This window comes from Protopterus annectens, chromosome 2.part0 (genome assembly GCF_019279795.1).
Source record: "Protopterus annectens isolate FY-2018-M chromosome 2.part0, PAN1.0, whole genome shotgun sequence".
Classification (NCBI taxonomy): domain Eukaryota; kingdom Metazoa; phylum Chordata; order Ceratodontiformes; family Protopteridae; genus Protopterus; species Protopterus annectens.
The window spans coordinates 1,331,704,606-1,331,732,378 of NC_056728.1; positions in this window are offsets into that span (position 1 = coordinate 1,331,704,606).

Below are 27,773 nucleotides of genomic sequence, written 5' to 3' on the forward strand. Positions count from 1 at the left end.
TCTTTCCCTTGAGGATCAGGTTCCTCTTTAACTACCTCTCTCAAGCCTCTTAATGTAGGGTCCAAGAGCTGAGCTTGCCTCAACTCAGCTTTTGTGACCCCCACCAGCTCCCTTTCCACAGGAAGTCTAGTATCCTCTGACAGTAGTGCCTCACTGTCAGCCTGGGTACTACCATTCATCCCTGCCCTTGCAGTCTCTCTGTCCAAGGGAAGATCAGTACCTACCAGAAGCTGTGACTCATCTTCAGGCTCACTAGTATGGGTAGCTCCCTCCATGAAATGGCCACATCATCAGCCCCAGCTTCAGGTGTGGTATCTTTCTGAGTCTCCCCCAGGCTACCAGACCCACATGCCTGTCTCCAAGCCTAACTGCATGTCATTGCATGCACACAACGTACTGCATTATCAAAATCATTGCTTATCAAGACATCTTCAGGGATATCCTCAACCATTCCTACTTGTTTACTTTCTTTTCCACCCTCCCAGTCAAGGTGAACCCTGGCCAAAGGTATTTGGAATGGGGTACCTCCTAAAGCACTTACTGGAGTGGACTACCCAAGCAAGTACTGCTCCTCTTTAACCACTGCAGGCTTCACAATGGTTATGTCAGAGGTTGGTCTCTCTTAGCAGTGGCCTAATTTCCATCCACTAAGATAGGATACAAACTCCAGTAATAGTTTGATACCCCTGTTGTCTCCAAACAACCTATGACTGACATATGTTATTCACACTTGCTGGCTCCCCACCGTTTGTTTCCCACCTTGTTCTGTGGACATTTGTATGCTACATGGCCCTCTGGTTACATATAAAACATCTAAACCTTGATCCTGGCTCTGTACCTGCACTAGTAGCTTCCCCTGTTACTTGTGGACTCTGTTGAGAGGGTTTAGGCTGTCCACCATGGTTTCCCTTATATCCATTTGCAATACTGGGTATCCCCTTCTTGTGCAGTGATGCCTTGCTTCCAAAGTAGAGATTCCCTTTTTCCCCAACTCATTTGCAGAGCTACAATTCCAGACTACCAACCAGATTCTCATACCCTCAGGAAAAGTGCTCAGAGCTTGTTCCTGCACCAAAAGGTCTGGCAGCCTTTCAAAAGTGGTAACGTGACACCCACTTACCTACCTATGAAAATAAGTACTTAACCCAGCAATATAAGCACATACACTTTCATCTGCCCTATGTCTATGTTCACAAAACTTTCTTTTCTGTAAGCATTAGGTGTTAACTTAAAACATTCCAATAAACATTGTTTAAATTTATCATAGTTTAAACAATCAGTATCAGGCAATTTAGAAACAGCAGCTACAGCTTTACCATGTAGTTAGGAGGTCAAGAACTGTTTCCAGAGCCCTTGGTCAACATTATACTGTTCACATACTCTTTCATTTAAATGAATAAAACTATCAAAATTATCACCCTCTGTAAACTGTAGAAGACATTTCCTGATCTTTATTGCTTCTAGGTTTTGGTTATTAACTTCCCCATTACCTTCATGACCCTGCAGATGGGCCAGTATCTCCCTCTCATATTGCCCCTCTTTCTCATTTTCTTCAGCCTCCAAATGTCACAGTCTCTGTGCTGATTCTAATTCCAAATGTGTGGCCTCGAGTTCAAGTCTCTTTAACTCCAGACTGAAGTCCTCTGAGGAAGACATGAACTGTCCTGTTTCTCAGGGCTGCAAATCCCAAACCCCAGGCTGGTTATCCTCCTGGTTGCTGGTCTGGCCTACAGCTGGAATTAAGGCTGAAATAATTTTCTCTTTAGTCAGGTTGGCATGCATGGGTCCTTTGGCTTGACACACCTTGGCCAACTGGTTCTTTGTCAGCTTTCCATAATCCTCTGATGACATCTTGACCAGCTTTCCCTGACAAAACTAAACAAACCAAAGATAAATAAAACTGTTGTGAAAATGAGTGTATGTTTAAGGTAGATACCACCAACAGAACACTCCAAAGCCAGCTACTGTAAAGCTTTTGCAAGGGTACACATTATACTGAGTAAAATGAATACTAATACAAATGGTAGTGTTTTACCAATGCAGCAAGGCTTTCAGAAGCAGCCACAGTGTCACCAAATAAATATAAGTACTCTAAAATGTTAAAATATTCTCTAAATGATCAGCCACAATGAAAAGTTTAAATACATTTAATAATGAATAATAAAAGGACATAAAAATACTAAATATCTATTTACAATAAATACCAGAATTTCAATTACAGGAAATACTAAAAACAACACAGATATATAGATTTACACAAATACAGAAAAACAGTACTTAACTAATCTCATTATATTTTCCTGACTGATCTAAATAATTACTATTCCCTGGTTACTTACTAAAGCCAAGACAAGATGATGTGGGTGAGTGATTCTTCTTTGTCAGGTTTCAAAAACAGACTGCCATGAGACTTATTTCTCATCTAGTATTAAAACGTCATTTCAGTGTTGGATTACAGAATGATATTGCATACATCTAGTCATATGACTCTGGTTCTCACACTACCCCTTTACTAGAAACTGAAGTAGAATATAGTACATACATCTTACCATACATGCTCATAGAGCTTTGTTAAGACATGTTATAGCATGTGAAGGTTATAAAACTATTTCAAAACTTTGACACTTCCAGGATAGCAATTAGTTCACCCCTGAGTTCAATACAGCATAATTCCTAGTCCTAGTTTTCCCAGACATTTATTCTCTGGCTGCAATCAGAACTGTAAGATACAATCCTTATGGACTAAACCAGGTTATTTAATTTCAGACTATTTTTCAAAGTTATCTGGACTGAGATTAACCTCTTTTCTTCCAGTATCCTCTTCTACAGTATATTCATTTCAACAGTTACAATACAGTCTGACATACAGGTGCATTTCTTTTCTGTCCAGCAGGACCCACTGTTGGTACATTTTTAACAGAAGCAGCTTTATAAATACATTTTCAACACAAGCACCTGTACAAATCAGTTTGATATACAAATGACATATAATTCTTTACAAAACTCCCCCTAGTTATGTTGGCATATATTACACATCTAATACCATATTTCTCCTGGCATAGCTGGCAATACCTCATATCATCACACATGGCAACAACTCATATCATTGTTCTTCATTTTAGAAGTCCTGTATAACTTTTCTTTAACTGCCTTTTCCCTGGTAATATAGGTAACAATTCACAAGGAGCACTTTATTCTGGTGTTTTCTGTTTAATTAACCATACCTTTGTCTGAAGACTGCAGGTGATGGCAATGAGTCAAATGAATAGTGATCTCCTGCATCCTATTAATTGCCACTATTCTTCTCAGTGTCATTCATTTTTACTTTTTGGAATTACATCTTGTTTTTTCACCTTCTGGGTATTAAGCTGGATGCTATGGATGTCACTGTTACATATACTGCTAGCAAGACATGCACAATAGAAAAAGCTGCTATAATTTGGGTTACAGCATTGATAAATAGTGAGGAAATGTGGGATGTGCTCAGAATAGTACATCAAGTAGGTTGTATCTCACAATTTGCAAGGGCCAACCAGCCTAAATTTTAACTTTTAAATCTTATAGATACCCTTTTTTGACTGTACTACAGAGTGAGATACTGTTACTGACCAGACAATTTACTTTTCATTAACCAAAAATAAGAAAACAGAGCTGAAAATACTACCCACTAGTAGACCACCTCATAGATGTGGAGACAAAAACTAATAGCAAGGCCTTTGCTAGCATTAAGAACCAAAACCATTTACATTTTCTTATTATTATTACTATTATTGCTACTTACATTATCAAATAATTCCTGAAATTCAACTCCAAAGATCCAGTAAGATGTCCAATGTGATATAAAACTGTTCCCAACCACTAATGAAGAAACTAAACAAAAAATGATGATCATCAGTTTGGAGAAATAATATAGCATTATGACACGCTTAACATCCATTCTAGTCAAACTGATGAACTCATGGCTAAACAACTGACCATGGAGTTAAAGATTGATGACATGGAAAACTGAGCCCAAAGAAATAGCTTATGAATAACCAGACTTCCAGAGGAGCTGGAAGGCAGTAATCCAATGGCATTTATAAGAAAAGAGCTATCATTACTCATACAGATAAAGAAGCTGATCAGAACAGAGAGAGCCCACAGTATAATGTCTAGATCAAGATCTGTTCTACCTTGACATTTTATATTGCAATACTTAAAGTTCAGAGATAGAGAGGAGATATTGAACAGTGCTAGGGAATCAGACAATAATCAGAGAATAAATGGAGCTGTTGTGCACATTACACTGGACTGCAAATCTACTTCATTTTCAAAAAGGAAACCCCTGCTCTTTGCTTTATGTTGCTACAGTGCGGAAGGATTCCAGGTATAACTACAATTCCTTGCCATGCTAATGGTATTAAACAGTTCACAGAAAATGCCCTTTATATCTCTCAAGGGCTATCTTGAACAGATGTACTCCCAGAAGCAACTGAAACACCCCTCCTTGATATCATACTCTACAGGTGATAATGAGAGGAAACTTCCTGAGTCACCTTCAATTGGTGATGGTACTCCTGAAAAGAAGAAGACTAAAAAGTCTAGCACAAACCTGGAGCAGACTGAAAGGTTGTCTGCAAATAGAAACTTACCTTTAGCTTGCCTATCTGATGGTGAAGAAACCACAAACATTTATTTCTTCTATTTGTACTCATCAACAAAAGATTTGGATCTGTTAGAACAAGCCCCAGACCAAGAGAATCTGTGGGTGCACATAGCCTTCCTACAAGAGACATAACACAACAGTCATACAACAACACAGAAATTAACATCATAGCAAGGACTGACAGTAGATCTATTGCTAAACCAAGCATCCGAAAGGGTGCAGTAACACTCTTGGATGGTCTCCCATAGAAACCAGGAAAGATAAAAAGAGCAGATTGGCAGTTATAAGAGTTAACGCAGTGCAGATGTCATTATTACTGCCATCCATTTATGGTACAGATGAAGAAAACTTGTTATGCTTTGCAGAGATACTCTCTACACATGTGGAACTATGGGGATACCATACTTCTAATATTATAGGAGGTGATTTCATTGTAAGTTTGCACAGCTCAGTGAATAGAATCCTGGTAGGAAGGACCACATTTGGGAAAAATGTTGAGATAATTAGGGAATAGTTAGAATAGGTTAATCTGGTAGATATATGAAAAGTCAAAAATGTATGTGAGTCACTTACCTTGCAACACAAAGAGACGTAGCGAGACTACTTTTTAATGAGTCACGAATTCCTGTTGAGGAAGGAGTAATGGGACATGCTGGAAATGTGATAATACAGAATCAGATCATATGCATGCTGTGGGATTGTTTAGGCATTGAATGGATGTTTGAAATAAGCTACACATCAGTCAATATCACTCCTGAAAGATAAATGTTTCTGAATATTGGGAAGATATATATATTTATATGGGTCACATTATAGGGACGAAAACACACTTAACCGAATTTCACATAACTTACACTACAGAAAGGTCATTTAAACAAAACTGCAATACACCAAACGTCACTTCACCGAAACACAGATCACTGCTTCTGGACTGGTGTTGCTGAACAGGTGTGGTGTTTATGTGTATTTGTGGAAATGATTATTGGGAGTATGTCATTTCTAACAGTCGGAGCTTGTTGGTGTAGATTGCATTACAGTGCGGGTAAGGAGATTTACCCTTTTCTCACTATAGTATGATCTTGGAGTTGGCACATTTAATATACAGGGGGTGTGAGGGGCACAGTCTACTACTTAGGGGGTGCAGGGGAGCTTGCCCTCCTGCAAAAATTTGTGTTTTGGTTTGTTTTATGTGTTTTTGTATTTTGGAGAAGTGATGTTCATTGTACTGCAGTTTCGTTTAAGTAAGCTTTAGGTAGTGTAAGTTACATGATTTGAAATTCTGTTAAGTGTGTTTACATTCAAATAAAGTAGACCCATATATAAATATGTATATATATATATATATATATATATATATATATATATATATATATATATATATATATATATATATATATATATAAAAATATATAAATATATATATATATCTATATATCTATATATATATATATATATGTGTGTGTGTGTGTGTAAATCAATATAGCTATAGCTCTATATATATATATATATATATATATATATATATATATATATATATATATATATACACGTGTGTGTGTGCATCTGTGTGTGTGTATACACACACACACACACACACACACACACACATATGTACATATATATATATATATATATATATATATATATATATATATATATATGTGGGATCTGTATAGATGCTCGACTGCATCTTTCACCGAATCCCAATTTGGTGAGCATACTTGCTCGAAAGTGCTATTCACTGAAGCAGCACTTTCGTGGAAGTATGCTTGTTGTTCCGGTCGTACTACGATGCGGTAAGGGAAAATTCCCTTTTCCCCACTGTAGTGCGACCTTGGAGTGAGAATATTAAAGTAGGGGGTGTGGGGGGCATAGCCCCCCACAGTGGGGAGTGCAGGGGCCTTGCATTTAAGTAGATTTTGTGTGTTTTTTTAACATACTTTAACAAAAGCACTTTTTCAGTGAAAGCGCTTTCGTTAAAGTGTGTTCGGTGGTAATGGATTCGGGCATTTGAACTTTCGTTCAAAAGTCCTTTGATATATATATATATACACACACACACACACACACACACACACACACACACACACACACACACACACACACACACACACACACACACACACACACACACACACACACACACACACACACACACTCTTACCTGTAGAACCTTCAATTTACTATTAATGCTATTGTGTTTGAATATTGGAAATGGATATTAGTAATATAAGAATGGAGCTACCTTGTTACATTCACAGGCTTTGTAATACCTTAAGTTCTGACCTCAGTTACCTATCTCTTAATGAACTATGGCGTATCTTCATGTTTGCCTGAGAAACCTTAGGCTAGTATTCCAATGTCAAGTTGGCAATTTATTATAAGTTTTCCAGCTGGTGTTCTCCAATGCAGAAGAATACCACATGGAAAACTGGAAAACAAAGAACTTGAAAGGCAGATTAGACTAAGGGTCGGCAAACCTCCTGTACTGAATACTACCTTTTCCATGAGCTGTGTCCTCAACACAAGAAAACTCAACCACCACATCTTCTGTTGAGGGCAACAACACAACTGATATTCTCATTTATTGACTAAGTCTTAGCTATATACAACATTTGACAGATATTCTCATAAATAATCCTAATCAACTTAAATAATTATTTATCATACTTGGTTATTTTTCAGTGTATTTGACAATTTTATGCTTAATTAGCTTTAGAACAGTCTCCTGTTGTAAATGTTTAACTGGCTGATCCTGATGGGGTTATTTCCATATTTTTTACTGTTAGTTCCCTATAGTACATCCAGTTATTGCCCCAGTAACCTCATAATTTTAGTGTTGTATTTGATCTTATTGTATCCAATAGTAAATAGGCAGATCCAAAGAAAACCAATGAAAGTGCCAACAGAACAACTATGCCCTTCACTACATACACACAAGTTTTTTCCTCCTTGAATGAAACATTGCACAAATTGCATGCAGAACTACTTAAGAGACAATGCCTGCCAATAGTGTTCTTTGTTTTTTTTTTTTTGAATGTCTGATTTTGTAAGTATTTGTTTTTAAGTTAAGTCTTTGCCTTTCAGTTTTTCCCAGTTAGGGATCACCACAGTGGATCACTTGTCTGCCGACTGATTGGCAGTGGAGTTTTTACAGTGTCGTGTTGCCAGCCCAGTGCCCAACCTTCACAGAAGGCACATGTGTTTTTATGTACATTTACTTTTGTCTGGATTAAAATGTCAAAGGAAAGGATGTTTCTGTTGTTAAAACTTAGGAAATAAGATCCTATATATCTGCATATTACAAGAAATTTACCAAAATAAATGATTATTGTAACAATATAATACTATGTAGATCCACCCTGTGACCAACACCTGGGTAGGCCACTCCCCACCTGGTCACAGTCACTCCCAGAGGGAAGGCACCAGGTGGGTTTCCACCCACTTTTCTACTGCATAAAATCCACAGATTTGTTCCATTCACTGTAGTACATAGCAGCACTCATCTGCCTACAATAATGGACAGGACCACAAGAGCACTGAGCCTGTCCTAGACTAAACCTTTATTTTAATAATGTTTTTAAGATATGGCCTTCACTTTTATTTAGCTTAATTAGCTCTTCCAGGACACTAGAAAAAGGGAATGCTCCAACAGGCTCAACAACCAGAGACCTACACAAAACGGTCTACACAAGATGAGAAATGGAAGCCCGATCTTCCTGGGACCACATCCAATTAATTGAGGTCTCCTCAAAACAAAGGCTGAACATGCTCACAGACTGAATTTTGTTAACTTCACCCTATGTCTCCCACAGGAGGCTAGCTTGTACCAGCCAGGGTCATCAGATTTGGGGCAGCACCAATTTTTGTTGCACCTAGGTATTTCTAAATAACACTTGTGTTTACAAGACCATTTGTTTTCTCAGCTGCAGTGGAATTATAACTCTGCTTTCCTTTGAAAATAGACTTTAAATACAGGAGTGTTCTTCTCTGGTGTTATAGTAAGGGTGTAGTAATGGATGTAGGTGCATGGATTGTCAGGTCACTCTGATATACTTTCTCTCTTAACAGCTGCATTTTTCTGTTAGCTGTCTTCTACTTTCTTATGAGTTACTGGAGTCATTATCACAACCCACAGAATGTCTTGTAACACATCTTCCTTATACACATCCAAATAAGTTGTATTTTGAATTTTAGCATTATGGATCAGTCTTCCCAATTTGTACTGCACTTCTGTTTCCATATTTCTGAAATGGCAGTGTCATTTTTATGCCGTCTTGAGAGTACTTTGTTTTATTTATTTTATTTTTATTTTATTTATTTTACATTTGTTTACCAGGATAGTCCGACTGGACATGTGTCCATTTACAGCAGAGGCCCAGGGAGAAAAGCTCCACATTCAGTACAGAAAAATCAAACAGTTGAATAAATTGATAACAATATGATCATCTATACAGAAGCAAAAAATTGACAACAGATAAAAATACAACTTTTGATACAAAAACAAAATTTGACACTAGATAAAAAATACTTTTGATACAGAAACAGAAATTGACACTAGATAAGCATTATAACCGACTATAGAGACAGAAAGAGAGTACTTATAGAAATTAATTAGTGTAAGTTTAGCATGAGCTTTTATAACTATTAGAAACTTGAGCAGAAAATATAATTCCTGAATACTGTAGACAAATTGCAGTAGGTATAATTGGATATGAAGCTATCTGGGGTGGTAGAAATAGTGAAGATTAGGTACTGCATGGACATAGCCAGGAATTCATCATGTGTGATTTAACTGAGTTTTTGAACACCATAATAGTAGAGGCAGAAGATAAAGCATGCAATGCTTTATGCATGCAATGCTTTATGCAATGACTTTCGAATATCTGTATCTACTTTAATGTATGCCCCATATACATAATCATCAAATTACTAACAACCAAGGATTATAGCCTGCACTTTCTTCTCAAACTTTGCATACCTGGTATGTGCATCAGTAAAACTCTCAGTGCATAGGTAATAGGTCTGCCTTCATGCTGTTGTCCTGCTTTTAGCCCTTTTCTGGATTTCATAGCTTTTAATCTTTGTAGGTAATGCTGCATCAGAAAAAAATAAAATGAGTATAGAGACAATAGCTGTTAGCCTCTTAAATGAAGCAAAGTTCTTAATTTGCTCTTAAGACTGCCTCCAAACTGTATCTTGCTCAAGTAGCATTCTTAGAGGTATATTATACCTAACAAGTGACGTGTAAACTTAAGAAGGTATTATATCATTCCCAATAATCATATTAATGAAGAGCTATCTATCAGATTCTGAATGTTTGCAATAGCATGTGCCTTGTCTGCATTTGGTTATTGCCATTTGCAGTATAATAGTGATCCATATACCTCAAAGATGTCACATAAAGCTAACATTTTGCATTGTGCAGTTTAAAACCTAAGGATCTTAGTCCAGCAGCTTAATCAGCTTGATTTTATGTTCACGCCAAAATATCAATTATAATTATGTTTGCAACTCTTTTCAAACCTTTAATTATATCAGCTTTGCACACACACACACACACACACACACACACACACACACACACACACACACACACACACACACACACACACACACACACACACCACCATACATTCAAACAGTAAAAGAAAAAGCACCATACATTCAAACAAACACACTTACCTGTCCGTTCTCCATAATAACCAACGTACATTAGATCCAAACCCCTTCCCGCGCAATACTCCAAAGACTCGCGAGATTAGATCCAAATCCTTTCCCAACGAGACTGCAGCAATTCCCATTCCCAACTGCTGCTGTTGCAGTCCGGCCACGATGTATTATCCCAGCATGTCTGTGCACTTTAAAGTGCACAGATGTCTCCTCGCATTTCCCTATCAGGACTGCTGGACTGCCTTGAGCATGCGCATACAGTAGACCAGTAGTCTGGACTACTGCGCATACACGGTCTGCGAATTTTGAAACTTTTTTTTCTATTTTTTATTTTTATTTTTAGTTCTTTTTGTTTTGAGGGGGCTGCAGTCCGGCAGTCTAATAGCACGGGCCGCCCCTGGTCCCACGGTAGATGTAGACAAACACACGGCAGTGGTATGATCGGGGCAACTAAAGATTTACGGAGCACTACAACAACAATACATAGACACGGGACGCACCACAGACAGTACACCCTTCAAGATAGTTGACCAGTGTGTACTCACTAGGCATCCATCGTGACATTGAAAATGCACATCTGTTGCCTGGATGACACCATCACTATACAGGATGTCAACGGCCATGCCCATGCACAGAGGGACATCACTGACACAAGGTGTCACTGGCCATGGCCACACGCTTAGTAATACACATCCATTCAGACTGTACTGTGTGTCGATCTACACAATGACCTACTGGGCATGCTCACACACTTAGCAGTTGCAAAGGGCCATCTTGCATGCAGACAGAGTCTAAACACACAAGGGCTCAGTTTGGACTGTCCTGTGTGTCCATCTACACAACAGCATACTGGGCATGCTCACACACTTAGCAGTTGCAAAGGGCCGTCTTGCATGCAGATGGAGTCTAAACACGGAAGGGCACAGTCAGGTATAACTGTCCCCACGCACAGGGCGGACACTCACATGCAGTAACCAGTACACACTCAGGTGCCATCACAGCTGTCACAGGTGCAGATCACAGACGTACACACCGCAGTCTACACTGTAGCCCTCAAGACATCACCATGTCATTGGTGCAGCAATACACAGCCATACATTACGAAAACACCGTGTGACACATGACCAGTGGACTGTACAGAGGTCTACAGCAACTGTGCAGAGTACACATGTACTGACAGGGTTCCAACCGGTATTATGCATTGCAATGATACGACTATACATGACCAGGTCAGCTCAAGACATACCAGGGGCCCTGGGTCTTACACAGCTGTGACAGATAGGTGTTGCTGTACACCATCAAACACACATGTTTGGATATGTCATACATGTGATTGCAGTGGATGTGTGAATGGACCACACACACAACACATATGTACATAGCATAGCTTTTGCTGTCCCCCATGCAGAAAAGTGGCTTAAGCAATCATACGCATGCAAATGGAAGGTGGGTCCATGTCTGTTGAATGCTCACAGTAAAGGAGGTAGCAATGTTGACCGAGGACACATTCCCCTGTATTAATCACCCATGACACCAGTGATATCATACCACAGTCCATGTGTTATGTATGTCAACACACACATGTCCACCAATAGCAATGCATACAAACATGGCTACAGGAAACACATGTAGGACAAACACACATGTACAATCTGTACTGTGCATGCAGCAACCATGCATGTGCAGTGGCTGATGTCCATAACTCATCTGTGCCTAACTACAACATGCAGTCGCAATGCAGCCCCATCATTGACACCTGTATATGGTGACATACCAACAGTACGGTTGGTTGTACATCACTTATGGAGGGATGTGTGTACATAAAGTGGTGATCCACCTGTGTAGATGGATGTTTGCCGGGGATGGCTTACAGGTGTGTCACATGCCATCCTACCATGACATGTGCAAACAGTACGCTATGTCACTGTTACTTGATGGTGATGACATAACACTTACACAGCGGTCAGGTGTTACCGACTGTACGTCACATGACACCTGTAACACTTACATTCTCCTGTGTGCATATAGCAGCACAATTGCCAGACATAGCATTGGTACACATAATGCAGACAATACCACTGCATGTCTGTCAAATGTCTCATCTAATGGCAGGTGTATCATTCCCAGCCACTGCCATGTGTGTCTGCTTGTGTGACCACATATGCCACATATGGTAGGGATTATATCCCAATTGTTACACACCCCTGTACACCATTGTAGAGATCTGTACATACTGTAGTGTGGAAAGCATGACGTCGGCAGGTGTCATGCATCACACACATCAGCTATCAGTATACACATTTGTGGTCACCACAGTGTGTGCGTGTGTGTGTGTGTGTGTGTATGTATGTATGGCTGTCTGGTGCTTGGTGTGAGGGTGTATGCTACCATACAGTGAAAACAGGGTCACTAACCCCTCATGATGATGCAGTCTACTACCCGGTTGATGCCATCGGTCCCAGCCGTACTGGCTACCTGTGCATGTTCCTTCTCTGTGTCACGTCATGTGAGTGCAAAGTACTGTGAGGGTGATGACCACATAGGCAAGGTTCCTCACCTCAACTCTATGGGGTGTGCATTATAGTGTTGTAGACCCCGTGAATGTGGGCATGTTCCTGTAATGTGACAGGGTATTACTGCTACACAGTGTGGCCTCATGCTATCAAGTGGCCTCTAACATCATCACTGGCCAGACCGCTGTGTACAACCCCTGCACCATGTCAACATACCTGTAATGTTTCCTGGTATGTATGTCACGTCTCTGGCCACTGTAGCCTGTTCAACTGACCACATGCTTCAGCTGCAGTATATGTGCGGACATCTGTGTCATGTTAGACTGTCCAACAGTCAGGTTGTGGGCATGTTTAGCATGCTGATATTGCCATACGTGCCTGTGAGTACTCCACAGTTACACATGGGGGACTGCAAACACTGCTACCTGTAGGCACATGCCAGTACACCATAGGAGGGAACCAGGGCATCATTACCAACATGCTGTTACTGTTGTAACCGAGACACATACTGTGAACATATCACAATGCATGCTGCACCTGTACTACATGGTATGTCTGGTGCATGTCAACAGTACACAACCGATGTCACATACGTGTCTCTCACTATTCACACACAACCAATGCAATATACACTTCCCTCACTATGCATACACAAGTAATGTAAGATACACCTCTCACTATTCTATTCACCCTGTGCATCAGACCATTTGAGCATATCCCTGCACCGATGGTGTGGATGACAGGGATGCAGCACAGGCTTCATCATATGCACAGGGCGATAATGTTTACCAGGGGCATAGGCTGCACCACTGGATGACATCATGTGTGTGGGTAAGGGACGGTGATTTGATTGGACATGTCTGTTCAGTATGCATGTGGGTGTTGTGGAGCCCTACAGTTGTGTTTGCTGTGTGCGTGTATGTGTGCACACAGTTCTGTCATTTGTGAGGCCTACACAAAGGTATTATTGACAGCTGCAGATTGTACAGACTAGGTTGTACAGCTCACTGTGTCCGGCCATGGCCACGTGTCCTGTGCCCAGGGGTTGCACGGGCACTACCAGGCGGAGGTACACAATGGCTACTGTCCGACGACACATGGCCACTGGAACCATGTCCCCACTGGGAATGCCCAGGGCCATGTCCATGTGGCCTGCTGTGTCCTGGTTTGAACAGCGCAGCACCAGCTGTACTGCTACTGCTACCAGCACTATGGGAGTGGCCATGTGAGGTGGCACTCTCACGTTGACCTGCACTAGGTGGTGTAGCTGGCCTATGTCCATGTGGCCTACACCTCACCCCCACCAGATTTTCCAGTACAGACAGCTCACACTAGCGGATTGCCATGCCACGGTCAAGGATTCTGACCATGTCACCCAATCGCCTATCCAGAACATCAGCAATCTGCTGTTGAGCACCTGCCAATGCCTAGATGTTGTTGTTTAGGGTACGGATAGCAGCCCTCTGCAGCCTCTGCCCTTCTCTGTTATGCTGTTTGGCACATGCCTGTGCCGCCATTACAGTCTGGAACATGCGTCTGGTGATTCCAGCTGCTGCGCTATGTCCTGCAGGTTCATGTCTGCCAGAGGTCCTCCTACGAGCAGCATCGGCCACATGCCTGTGTGGCACATCTGCAGTCAGTACACTGGCACCATGGTGTGGAGACACACCTTCTGTAGCCACCACACGTTCCTGGTCAACGCTAACAGAGGCTGACTGTCCTTCTTTTATGGCCACTGGTGATGCGGTATGTGTTGGCAGCTGAACTGTGTGCGGGGAAGAGGGGGACATAGCTGGGATGGCAACCATTGGCACAGATTCAGCCCCTGACAAACCTGCCTGTACCTCATGCATATGTTCATCACTGCTAGCATCTGTGGGGACATTAACATCAGATAGACCGCAGGAGGGTAATGCACCTACATCACCTGTGAATGCAAAGAAAGACTCTAAATTACAATAGACACACACTGACACACACACACACTGACACACACACGCAGTGACACACACAAGCACTGACACACACTGACACACACACACTGACACACCATGCATGTGATATGACAGATGGTATGCAGCATGCTTGTGATACAGCTGACAGCATGCGGCTCAGACATCAATAGTGTTTGTAAGTATACCCCCTGGAATGCACACTACAGCAAGCAGGTGTCATATCATTATCCATGCATTCACACGACCATGGTAGTATGCATGCATCATGTGGACCAGAACAGGATAACAGTACACATGGCTGACGTGACCTTGACATGTAATCTGCTGACGTGTGTATTAACATGCATACATGTCTGACACAATGGTGTCCTGACACATGTACAGCATTGTACTGGGTATCACATTGCGGTGTTGTCCGTATGCCCTACAGATAGAATGCATGTTGAGCAAATGTGCATGGGCATGGTAGGGGACTGCGAGCCATCTACATTTCTGTACAGTGTGAAGTACAGACACTGTGCCATTGTATGGCATCATGAGGTGTCTATATTGCTGAACAGTGCATAATATGCACACATTGCATATCCAGAACTGCATGGCATGCATACCCATGACATACCTGTGGATTGTGACCCACGATGCTGAGGTGTATACACACCACACCAAACCATGCTGTGTCATGTGACAGGTCACTGGAGGACATACAGATGGCACCCCTGCATGATAACTACAGAGTGTTAGCTGCCTGGCAACCATGTCCACACATAGCAGACCTGTCATGTCATCATTTCACACATGACATGGATGTACCATACACAAGGTGCACAGCTAACAGTGATGTCCTACAGCAGCAAGGGAAATGTACAGTATCTGTGGCCTGGTTTCACTGTCAGTGGAAGCTGTAAAGGTGAATACTGTCATGCTATGACACAGGCGTCATGTTCAACACATCTTATAAGGTAGACGTCAGTGACACCTCCACTAGCTGTGCACAGGCATTTAAGATGTGCAGAGTACCACATCACCTGTAAAATTGGTCTAGTAGGGCTGTAATAGGACCATGTGTGGACAAAGTGAGACAGGGTGTATCCACATCATATCTACTGTGTGGCTACTTGTCTCTGGCCATCCCCCATGACCATGTGTGCACATGTGTTGGTCATATGTGTGTGATGGCCATCTATCACACATGTCTGTGTTGTCCCATATGACATACACCCATAGATGTCAGATATGTCACCATCCACAGGGCTATGCAGACAACAGGTGTATGTGTGGTATGTGGGGTATGGGTTATGGGAAAGTGTGACAATATTGCAACCAAAACACTATGTGTCTGAGACATGTCGGATGGCACATCACAATGTGTGAACCCATTGCAGGGGCATATAACACAATGGTGATGCCTGTGGGCTGCCCATATCACTGCTCACTGTGTGGTACTGTTTTGTGTACCACACATTTTGTTCCACTGTATAGTACATATGCCTCCATTGTAGAACACCTCCACCGTTGTATGCACAGCTGGACACACATGTAGCAATGACAAATACTGTGGTTTCATGTCTGTGTGTCATTTCATTTGTATATATTGCACATGGGTGGCCTGTGTGGATGATGGGTGATGCGACCTGTGTATCATGTCTGGAATGAACATCATGTGTACAAGTATTAACTGGCCAGATGGTGAATAGATCTATGCTTTGACATGCCTGATACCAATGACAGTCTCACCTGCAATGGACTCTTGCCTGTGCGGTATGCCAGAGGTACCTGTATAGGGGTGACATAGCAGTATGAACATTATCCATGACTGTATGATAGCCACAAGGTGCACTGTGCAAGTTAACACATTCGCCTGTACAATAGCATATAGTAAGCACATGTGTGCATACATACCTCTCAACCTCTTAGAACAATAAATCTGGACAAAGCCTACTATGATGAGGGACAAATAGGGACAGATGTTAAATATTGCACTTACAAACTTAGAAAGTTGCTAGAATAATAGGTTTGCATGCACATGGTTTTTACAAGGAATGTGCAGTCATAAACACAAATGTTTGTCATCATTTAATGACTCCAATCCTCAGCTATTTGCCAGAAAGGGACAGATATTAAGGGGAACACACCGATAATATGAGGCAGACATCTGGACATTCTGCAAATACCTGTACAGTTCAGATATATGGTGCATACACAGGGTAGCAAACCGTAGTATGCAGCATGTGTGTCCACATACCTTGCATATGTTGTCACATTACATGGTGTACAGTGACACATGCACGTACGTGGGATATACTGACCATATGTTCAGTACTGACTTACCAGGCAACTCCAGGCTCGTTGGTTGGGAGACACCCACCTCCACGATGGCAGCTAGTGTTTGTGGGAGCTGTTCCGAGGGTGTCCCCAGACTGGCCAGTAGCTCCTCTATGTGTGTGAGTGGAGGCTGGGTTGGTGGCCCACCACCTGTTCCACCTTGTTCCCTGGCAATTGCAGTGGCACACTGTTTTGCATGACATATCAAGTCCGTGCAGTGTCTGCGCACCTGCTGGTAGGTGCGGTTGTGGCCACCCACTTCGTTGACCCTCCTGCGAAGATCCTGCCACAGGTCATCCCACTGCTGTGCGTGCTGTGGCACATGGCTAAATAACACCTTGTAGTTATCATGGAGGTACAGGATTAGGACATCATCCTCCTGTCGGCTGTATGCTGCTAGGCGTGTATGAGGCATTATCTGTAAGACATGATGAAGGTGACAGGTCACATTTTCAGACATGTACAGTGATACTGCTGCACATACATTTCTAGTACATCTGCACAGTTATCTTTACAAATCATCATGACACTAACATGACTGGCATGTATGTGTCTCACACATGTAACACCCATTATGCATTGGATATCATCTCCATATATGTGTGTCACCTCATTACAGTGTTCATACTGCATGTGACTGCTGTCTTCATGTTGGCATGTCTGTTTGCCTGCACTGGTGTTTTTACCTATCTGCACATGCCTGGGTGTGTCCACGGTAATGCTGTTGACCTTAATGCTGTGTATATGTTACATATCAACACAGACACAGCCTTAATGGACTTGGGCAGTGACAATGCACCAAGTATGCATGGAAACCTGTACATGCATCTGTTTTGCCATAGACATCTACTCTGCACTGTACAGCTGTCCAACATCCTGCCATGGATCGCCTGTGTTGCACATGTGATAGACATGGGACAATGGCTAGTCAGACGTCATTCGCAGGTAAGGTTATCAGCTATAGCATGTACGGGCTGGGTTTACTAGCTGTATCCGACACCCATTACGCCACCGTGAGGGGCATCAGTGACACATTACTAATCCAGACAGTTGATACTACATCTACCATACAGCCATCACACCATGTATGACAGGGATGATATGTGCAGCTATGTGGACAGGGCTGCATGGTATGGCAGGAGTATGTTACAGGTATGGCACAGAGATCTGTCCAGCATGTGGCCATCCTAGTCGTAGGACGGTGGTTGTCCATGACGTATGTCTTTCAGATCAGGCTATGGACATGTAGGATGTCCAACAGCATAGTGTGGCATATGTCTATATGCAAGGTGGATAGCATGCTGCATACTGGAGGTGAGTATTGTGGAGGCTGGTATCGGCCATCCACGCATGGCCCCTACCCCTGGAAGGTGATATGTGTTCCAATATTGGTCACATGAGTGCTGTGTATGCCTGTCCAATGATCTCCGTGCTCATGGATGCCACCCTGTCATGTCATGGGTACCTCAGATAACTACCTAAAGGGCCATGGAGACGTCTCCAGCTCAGGGAGGTGTACTGCACAACACCATCCCTAACACAATGTCCATAATGTTGACCACAGCCTAGGTGGGACTTAATGGGTACAGGGATATTCCCCTAGTGGTGACATTGCTGATATCATCCACCAGAATGTGCACATATGTCACACACCTCACAAACACAGCCCATTCTGTATGTTTTTCACAACACTGACAACTACTGCCCAAAGGTCATGGCCATTCACATCCTCACATACACAGATGGCTGACATTTGTCTGTGTGGTATGGGCTACAATGAGGGTGGGGTACAGCACATTATCCCTGACTTACTGTAGCTGACACCGGTGTGATATGCACATGTCACTGTAGCACCTTTAGTAGTTGTGAGTCTGTCAACAGGCCACTGGTAGAACACTCCTGTGACATACAAAGGCATTTGTAGTCAAACATCCGTACTGTCTTGTACATCTGTACTGCTAACATCTACATTGATAATGGTTCATGGACTTGCAGACCATACCCGGAAGTGTTCTGATGTGGTGCCACCAATCATGACTGTCGTCAACACTTGTGAGTTGATATTATCCAACACCCTATCTGTAATGTATGGACATGCTCGGCACTTGTTCAGAGCTTCTTGGCACGTTATGAGCTACTGCTTAGTATAGCACCCATTCCACACCAGTCCTCACAGGTACACTGTCTGTCCATACATTTCCAGCTTGCCTGCAGTACAACAGCTGTCGTACACACATCACTCACATATCTCGTGAGTCATGGTGGTTTATACAGCATGTCCACCTGGCACGTACCAGTTATATACTGGCATGTCCAACTGGCACATACCAGTGCTATTGCCTGTCTATATGATGACTATGTCATACATGGGGCAATAGAGCTATTCTCATGTACACAGTCAATGCACACCTCCCAACATACAACAGTACAGCATGTGGGGGATGCACATATGCAGCCCTGCTGAGGGTTATACTGTCACCAACCCTGACTGTACCTGACAGTCATGTGGGGATGTATAACATTCACAACACACCCCACTCATCACATAGTCCCACATGATCCCCACCACAGGCCACACATACGGAGACACCTTGTGCAGTACCCCTCCATACTCTGTGTAGGCACCAACGGCAGCCCACCTCACCAAACACAACCACACCTATCTATAGCCCACAGACACATGTGCCCATCACATACAGCCAATAGGGTGTCATAACATACACGACACACCTGTCATAGGTGACTCTGTTGGCGGTCACACTGCTGTTCCACTCAGCAGGCTACACAAGGCAATAGTCACTTACATCCTGCTCTTGGGTAACTGGTTCTGCAACATAACCTATGCACCCATGCCACACCTCAGCAGGTACGATGTGACTGTCATTTTCCATGTTAGTGTTACTAAAGTTGTATCTCAGGGCACAGACTACGTGTGCAGGGACATGCAATAGCCCACCAGTCTTGTAGCCCTGATGGTGTGGTCCAAGCCCTGGGGATCATTTTGCAGTCATCCGGACCTGTTACCACTGTACAATGACCGACTGTGTCACTCCAACAGTTGCCCATGCTTCTGCTGTCATTCCACAGGCGTCTGGTACCTGTCCACTTTGACAGACCTAGTCAAACAACATGATGCTTTGGCACAGTTGACCTGCACCTGTCAGCCCTGGGAGTACAGATCACATGTTGGACTCTTGCTGCTTTTATACTGCCTGTCTTGCACAGTGTCCAATAACAGTCACCACCAGAACGGTAACTGGCTAGTGGCTCATACTGCTGCTACTGATGTGAGACTGACAGTAACCCACACTTAACTGTGATAGCCACACATGTACCGACACATTAGGTGTACGCCGTCCGTGAGTCATAACCACCACTCGGCTGGATCGACCCATACACACCACCCCCAAGACCAACAGTATCCTTGACATGGACACTACCAACATGTTACTGCTGTCCCACACCTGGGGTTATCCCCTCATTGGTGGAATCCGAACATATGCCACTCACCCTTGTTAGCCACATACCGGCACCACACACTTAACGGCATACACAGTACAAGAGTACTACAACACCTATTACAGATGCCTTATGACAGAGGTAGTTGACGTCATGACACACGTGCAGGTGGACAATGCACATACAAACGCTGAGACATACCCCAGTGCACTTCATTAGCATGTACATGACAAAATGGATCATGCTATTCCACACATGATGGTACACATCAGATAACAGACGCCACTCTGGGGGTGCAGTTCCATGGACATACTTTACAACAACAGGTGGTGGCTGTTGCACAGTGGTGTATATTCCCATGGGTGGGGTAACTCACTGGTCAGCCTTGGTAGGGCCGCGGGATCCATCATCACATACTCCATAACTAGCTACGTACACATTACTGTGACATATTCCGGGATGTACCACAAGGCATTATGGTGGTATGTCAGTAGTCATTGACAATACCCACATCTGCTCACACATACAACTGTCACTCTGGAACATGACAGAAACAGGTGATGTTGGCAACATGCTGTCTGATGGCTTCATTGTTAACATTACACCCTCTCACTACCTACGGGGCCACATTCCTTGCAGGAACATTGCGGTGTCCCTGCGGTCACACCTACACAGTACTGACCTGCACTCTATATGTCCTGGGACACTGGCCCCTTGTCACCCTACAAAATCCCAGGCTGTGATGTCCACAAACCTCTGAATGACATGTCTCCCGACTGGGACACCATATTCAGTAATAGCCTTGTACCAGACATTGTGGCCCCTGACTGGCACACAGCAACAGTTACACTCCACACAGGTGGTGCCACAATGCATGACTGGGACTATTGCCCTACACATCTGACTGGACTGTTCTGCACGGCTATAGGGCACATCATCATGGACATGATTCGTTGAGACTGTGTTGTGCTCTGGTCCTTTGATGTCAGCCGGGTTGGTCTTGTTGGGGCCAGAGCATGCCTCGTACACCTGGTGAACTCTTTTCATACAGTGACCAGAGTAGTTGATGATGACATGGGGGTCCACACAGCCTACATTGTCCTCTCACTGCCTTTCAGCACCGTTCTCCATTCTGGTATTGACAGCATACACATCCACCTGCACATCAAACATATGTCTCAGGATGTTATGCAAAGTGGCTAATGGACGGGACACACACACTGAAGGTAGCATACCATATCACATACTGCATTTCAGTTACACTTGGCATAACACAGTCCTCAGTCATGGGGCCCTCATGTTTGGTATATGCTTCCCTGAGGTGCAGGCTACCACAGAGGGACCTTCCCTGCCTAGCTTTACAGACCACTGCATACCAAGTGCTGTTGTTGATCCACCAGCTGATACTGACCCCATCCATACTGGTGTCACTGTGACGGATACCCGATATGAACATCATGGCCTCAACCTGCATGACACTAGGTATGAACATCACCTTTGCAGTGCACCATCCACCCACTGGTTATCACATTGGTAATAATCCCCTACATACATGTCGCATTGTACGTGTTCGTACTACACATGTATGTCGCACACACTTCTGTGATTACCACATTGCCACTGTGGCGTGGATATCCTTCTATGTGTCCACACTTGTCTGTACTGGGTGTGTAGCTGGTACATAGGCACCCATTGTACCTCTGAACACCGGACGTATACACACATTCAAGGGTACAACACCCCACTTAAGGTGTACCTTACACAACAGCTACAGCTTTACATAACACAACATTAACATGCCATGACGTTTATTGAGCTATGACAGTTTAAGTATGCGGCTGAAGTACAGACACCATGTCTGTACACATTTACGGACTACATACTCAGGGGTGACCTCTGCTGCAAAGACAGGGCCCATGTCTGCAACTATGTTAATGGATTTATTCCACATACGCGACATAAACAATAGCCACTGTGAGCATCATGCTCATGGATATGTACACACAAGCAACAATGTGTGGGATGTGCTTGGGAGGTTGCATTCCCAGACCAGACGCTCACCATGCTTTGGAATGGGATTCCTATGTACATCATGCAGGGACACTCAGTAGCACTGTTCATGTGATACCTCACTTGGTGGATGGTGGACACAAGTACGCCAGGGATCACTGCAGTGGCTGTACTGTGCAGAGGTGCAGGTTACACATGGCTCTTCTGTTCATAGGACACTACCCTAGAGAGGTGCCACTGGTGTGAACACTGTAGTTGTTGTTACACATAGACTTGCCAGACTTCATGATACCCCAATATGAACCTGTGGAGCTATTACTTGTCCTTTGTGCATGGTTACTGGAGTAGCCCTTCCATTTAGATTAGCTATCACACTATTACAATGTCCTGTGACTACAGGCCATATGTATCCTGTTATTGTACACGCCAATCATGGTCTTGTTTGTCTGTCACATCTCTTCTGCTATTCTAGTATGGGAGAAATGTTTGCATCCTTTGCAAATGAACAGAGTGGATTACATTATTTATTTAATCATAACTGTTTATAAATAAATTAATTAAATAATGCTACGCATATCACTATACGATACCTTTGGTATGCATAATATGCCTGTTCTTCTGTGTAGCATATCTCACATATCAATCTACTATACTATACATTACACATATTTTACATGGTATCCCATAATGCACAGCATACTTGCACAGCGGGACCATCTTAGACATGTCATTGTCGTTATATGCCCATACACATGCATACTGTTACAGTATATCAACATATACTATCCCCTGCTATGGCACGTATTTGTTGGACATACCCTGCCACTGATGGCGGGTCATATGGCATTGTTCTGTTTAAAGCCCTCATGTTACATCCCTTGTGGTGTCTGTACTGTTTACCTTGTGGCCCACTGCTGGACGCACAACTTCTACAAGCGTTAGTATGATCAGCAAGACATCACTACATAAATACCATTTCCCACTTTATGCATTGCGGACACTTTTAATTAATGCAAACCAGGCTGTACATACAATGACATAGTTAATACAGATCATGCTATACATACAGTTACATACCAAGTGTTCTACATACCTTGATATTGTTCCGGCATTTCGTCTCAATCTCGCTCTTCTGTATCACTATTTAAACTGTTTTACGGTATGAGCATACGGTTTGCATATCTGGCAAGTCATCCTTATATACGTCGATACCTGCAACATGTGGTTTACTGCCGCCAATTGGTGTTCCTGTGTGACTAATTACATGCACATCAGCTGTGCAGCTACTCCATTCGCCAATTACGCGGCAACAGTGGGGTATAATTGAATTCTCCACTTGGGCGTTGGCCATTTGCCCTACCTTTTGGGAGACGGCTTGTATTGTGTTTTGTTGTGTGTAATTGCAACTGCTATGTATAGAGCCAAGTGTAGTTTGGAGTCATGTCCCCCGTGGATTGTGTGCGACCTTGAGTATGTGGTTCTACATGTGACTATACCTGTCATCGCACCTGTCTGATAACAGACTATTGCAAACAACACCTGTAACATCGCCGTTTGTTCCATTATACAACGGATACAATTTGGCATGGTGCCTTTAAATGTGTCTCTCACAAGGTATGTTAATGGTTCAGCAGATGTAATTGACTAAGTGGATGTTTGTGCAGTGATTACGGTCTGTATTGCTATTGTTTCCAGTGTGGGGGATGTAGGCGGGTGTACTTAGCATATATGGTTTTGTGGGGTTTGCATTTTTACATAGTCCATATATATATATATGTGTGTGGGCTCCTTCCCTAATTAAAGACCTATCACTTAGTAGACTTTTGTTAATGGATTTTACATTGGGCCATTGTTAATTGGTTTCTATATGGTATGCAGGTGAGGTTGATACTTCCATACCTCCTGATGTACAGTGATATGTGCAGGGATATTTCTAAATGACAGCTAACCCGTGTATGTCTGTCCCAGATATTTTCAGTCATTGCAGTGGTGTTTGTGTCAGACCCTCTGTGGCATGGCTTGCCACCTTTTCATATGGCCATAGTTGGACACTTGCGGGTCACACAGTGGTGTTTACAGGCTGACATATAACCACGGTCAGTACACAGGATAGCACATACTTTTATCCTCATTACATACCTATTGCTCTTGGACTTTGCCTACTTATCATTTTGCATGTAACATTTCCGTTTCTTACATACAGGCATGACTATTTCCTGCAACTATTGCATAATATTTGAGACATACTAATGTCCTACACTCTCGGACAGTTGCCCTTTGTAATGTTTCATGTCAGGACACACCTGCCCAGGGAGGGGATGTCCCTCCCAATGTGGGACAGGTGTTTACCGCATGCCTATGGCTAGCTATACCCACACCTACCATAATCATCTACCACCGAGTTGGCACCTACAGACACATGATGCGGACACACACACATTACAGTCACACGGAAACGCACATGGCACCCTCAACACACACATACACAGGCTACATCACTCACAAACACAGTTGTACACGGTACCTACATGGACCGCACCACCGGCAGCAGTGACTACATGTCCTTACTATCGTCATAATATTGCTCGCGGTTCTACTGTTCCAGTACTGTGTTCTTTCTGTCTTTCAGCCTCATGGTTATGCGTTTCGGTGTGTGACAAGTTCCATAGTTGGCGGTATCCTATTTATTTGTACCTCCAAGGTGTTTTGAATGTCGTTGACCTATCTATATATTTGCAGATGTCAGTGACTCCTTATATATATATATATATATATATATATATGTGTATATATATATATATATATATAGACATATCTCTGACAGGGGTGGTGACAGGCACACTACACCTTTCATTGTGTGTTTGACAGTGTATACTGTGTTTCCTGGACTCCGCACGTTTGTGTCTGTACCTGTCACATTACACACCTGCCATAGGTTAGGATTACCACCCATCCCACTTTGTGAGGGACAGTCCCTCTTTGTGCAGTTGTGTCCTGCAAAATATTTGTAAACATGGCAAATGTCCTGCGACTTTGGGATAAACATATTCCCTATAGTTTATGTAATAGTTGCATACAACACTTATTCTGTATCTGAACCACCTACATGTTACAGGACACGAAAAACGTACCTATGACCATTACTAGAATAAGCTTTTATCTAGGCAAAACACTGACGTTCTGGTTTTCGTACTGGCCGGGTGTATGTGTCAGCCTGCAGACATCTGGCGTATGTCCCACATTGGTCATTTGAAATGTGGCAATCCTACCGTATGTACATCTTGGCTAGCAATAGTGTTGGGTGATTGTATACATGATTGCCTGTTCAACTCCTGGCAGTGGTCATTTTACCCTTCAGAGCAGGCACTATTTGTTCAGGGGTGACTAATGCTGGTTTCACCTGTTCTGTACATCATTGACCGTGATCTGCACAGTGGTCGCTGAAGCTTAGCCCTGTTTCACACATATCCGTGTAGTCATATTTAAACATCGCTTACCAGCAGTGGGCAGCGCATATTCCAGCTAATGTGTGCTGCACATATTTTGATGACCTGCATCTGGAATGCATTACCCATGCCATCGGGATTACGTTACATCCCTTGCAGGACGTGGGACCGGGAACATGCACGATGGTCACTGCATATACCACTTGGACATCTGGGGGTTGTACACAAATTATGTCATTTTGTATGTGGAGTAGACTATAGCAGTTACTCCACACTGCACTCACATGGATAACTCTGTTAATTTACATATTGATGAGTCCAGTTAATGATATGTCCATGTGATGTTTACTAGATGTACTCCAGCATTGGGTATGTATATCACAATGAGCTACACCCAATAATGTGCTACACCTTCATATGACTGTGGGTGCAGCATGCTGGGGTGACGAATACCTGTCATGGGTACATCCCCTGCCTTGACACAACATCCATGATTACATTATGTGGAGCCTGTCATTAATGCAGCAGGGAATCCCTGCTGAGTGTGTGCAGGACCGTGCTTACACACATGTGCTCCCATGATTGCCTCTGCTCCAGTAAGCTATATTTGCTTACTCAATGTTGTGATGACGGGAGACACTGTTTGCCCTGTTTGATGTTTTGCCTCTGACAATCGGGTGTGTACCTACCGATGTACCTGAGAACCTATACACACAACACTGACAGATGCTGATAGGCGCATGTACTGTTCAGGTGTTGACATTCCGTGTTCCAATGGCTGTTGCGTGTACAATGTTTGAGGGCTGCCTATGTAGAATTCCACAGTGGGCCACCTATACATCACAATTTACAGGTGGTCATGTTTGTGTGCCATCCATTTTACTGTGTGTGCAGGTGGAGAGGGGTGTCAGTCCGTGGGGGCCTACACTGTCAGGGTATGTGCTATACGTTCCCTCTTTGCCAAAGTGTAGGCATATTGGGCATGCCTCCGTCTGCCTACTGGGGCTGGCACAGTGTGTCCATGATCTGGATCCCTCTGTGCCTGTGTTGGCCTTAGCAATTGTGGTGGGCTGTGAGGCCCTCCCCCATTTTGACCCTGCTGCAGCTGTTTCCGCAGGATCATATTATGTAGCATGGCACATTGGCACATACTATGTCGATGTGGGCACACGTGCCTGGAGAGTACTGCAAGGCTCCACCAGATGTGTCCAAGCACTGGAACCATGATTTCAGCATCCCAAACACACGCTCTATGATGATTCTGGTTTGTGCGTGTGCCTCATTATGGCATTCTTGCATTGGTGTATGTGCATTTCTGATGGGGGTCATCATCCACAGCTCCAGTGCATAGCCAGCACCCCCCACAAGGTGGCCTTGTGGAATGTCCCCCCTGACAAATACCTGATACAGCTGAGAGGCATGCCAGATATGGGAGTCGTGGTAGCTTCCAGGGCTGCCAGCACACACATCAATGATAATGCCCTGGGCATTGCACATGACCTGGCAGTTGATGGAGTGGAACCCCTTATGGTTTATGTAGCGCCTACCATGCTCACCGGGTGGTGACTTGATATGTATGTGCGTGCATTCTATTGCACCCAGTACCTCTGGGTAGTTTGCCACACATTGGAAGTGACGCATATTGCTGGCCAACTCCTCCTGTGTTCGGGGGAAGTATATCTGCTCATTGGCATGTGGTAACATGGCATCCAGGAAATGGTGTAGTACCCTGGATGCCGATGCCTGTGAG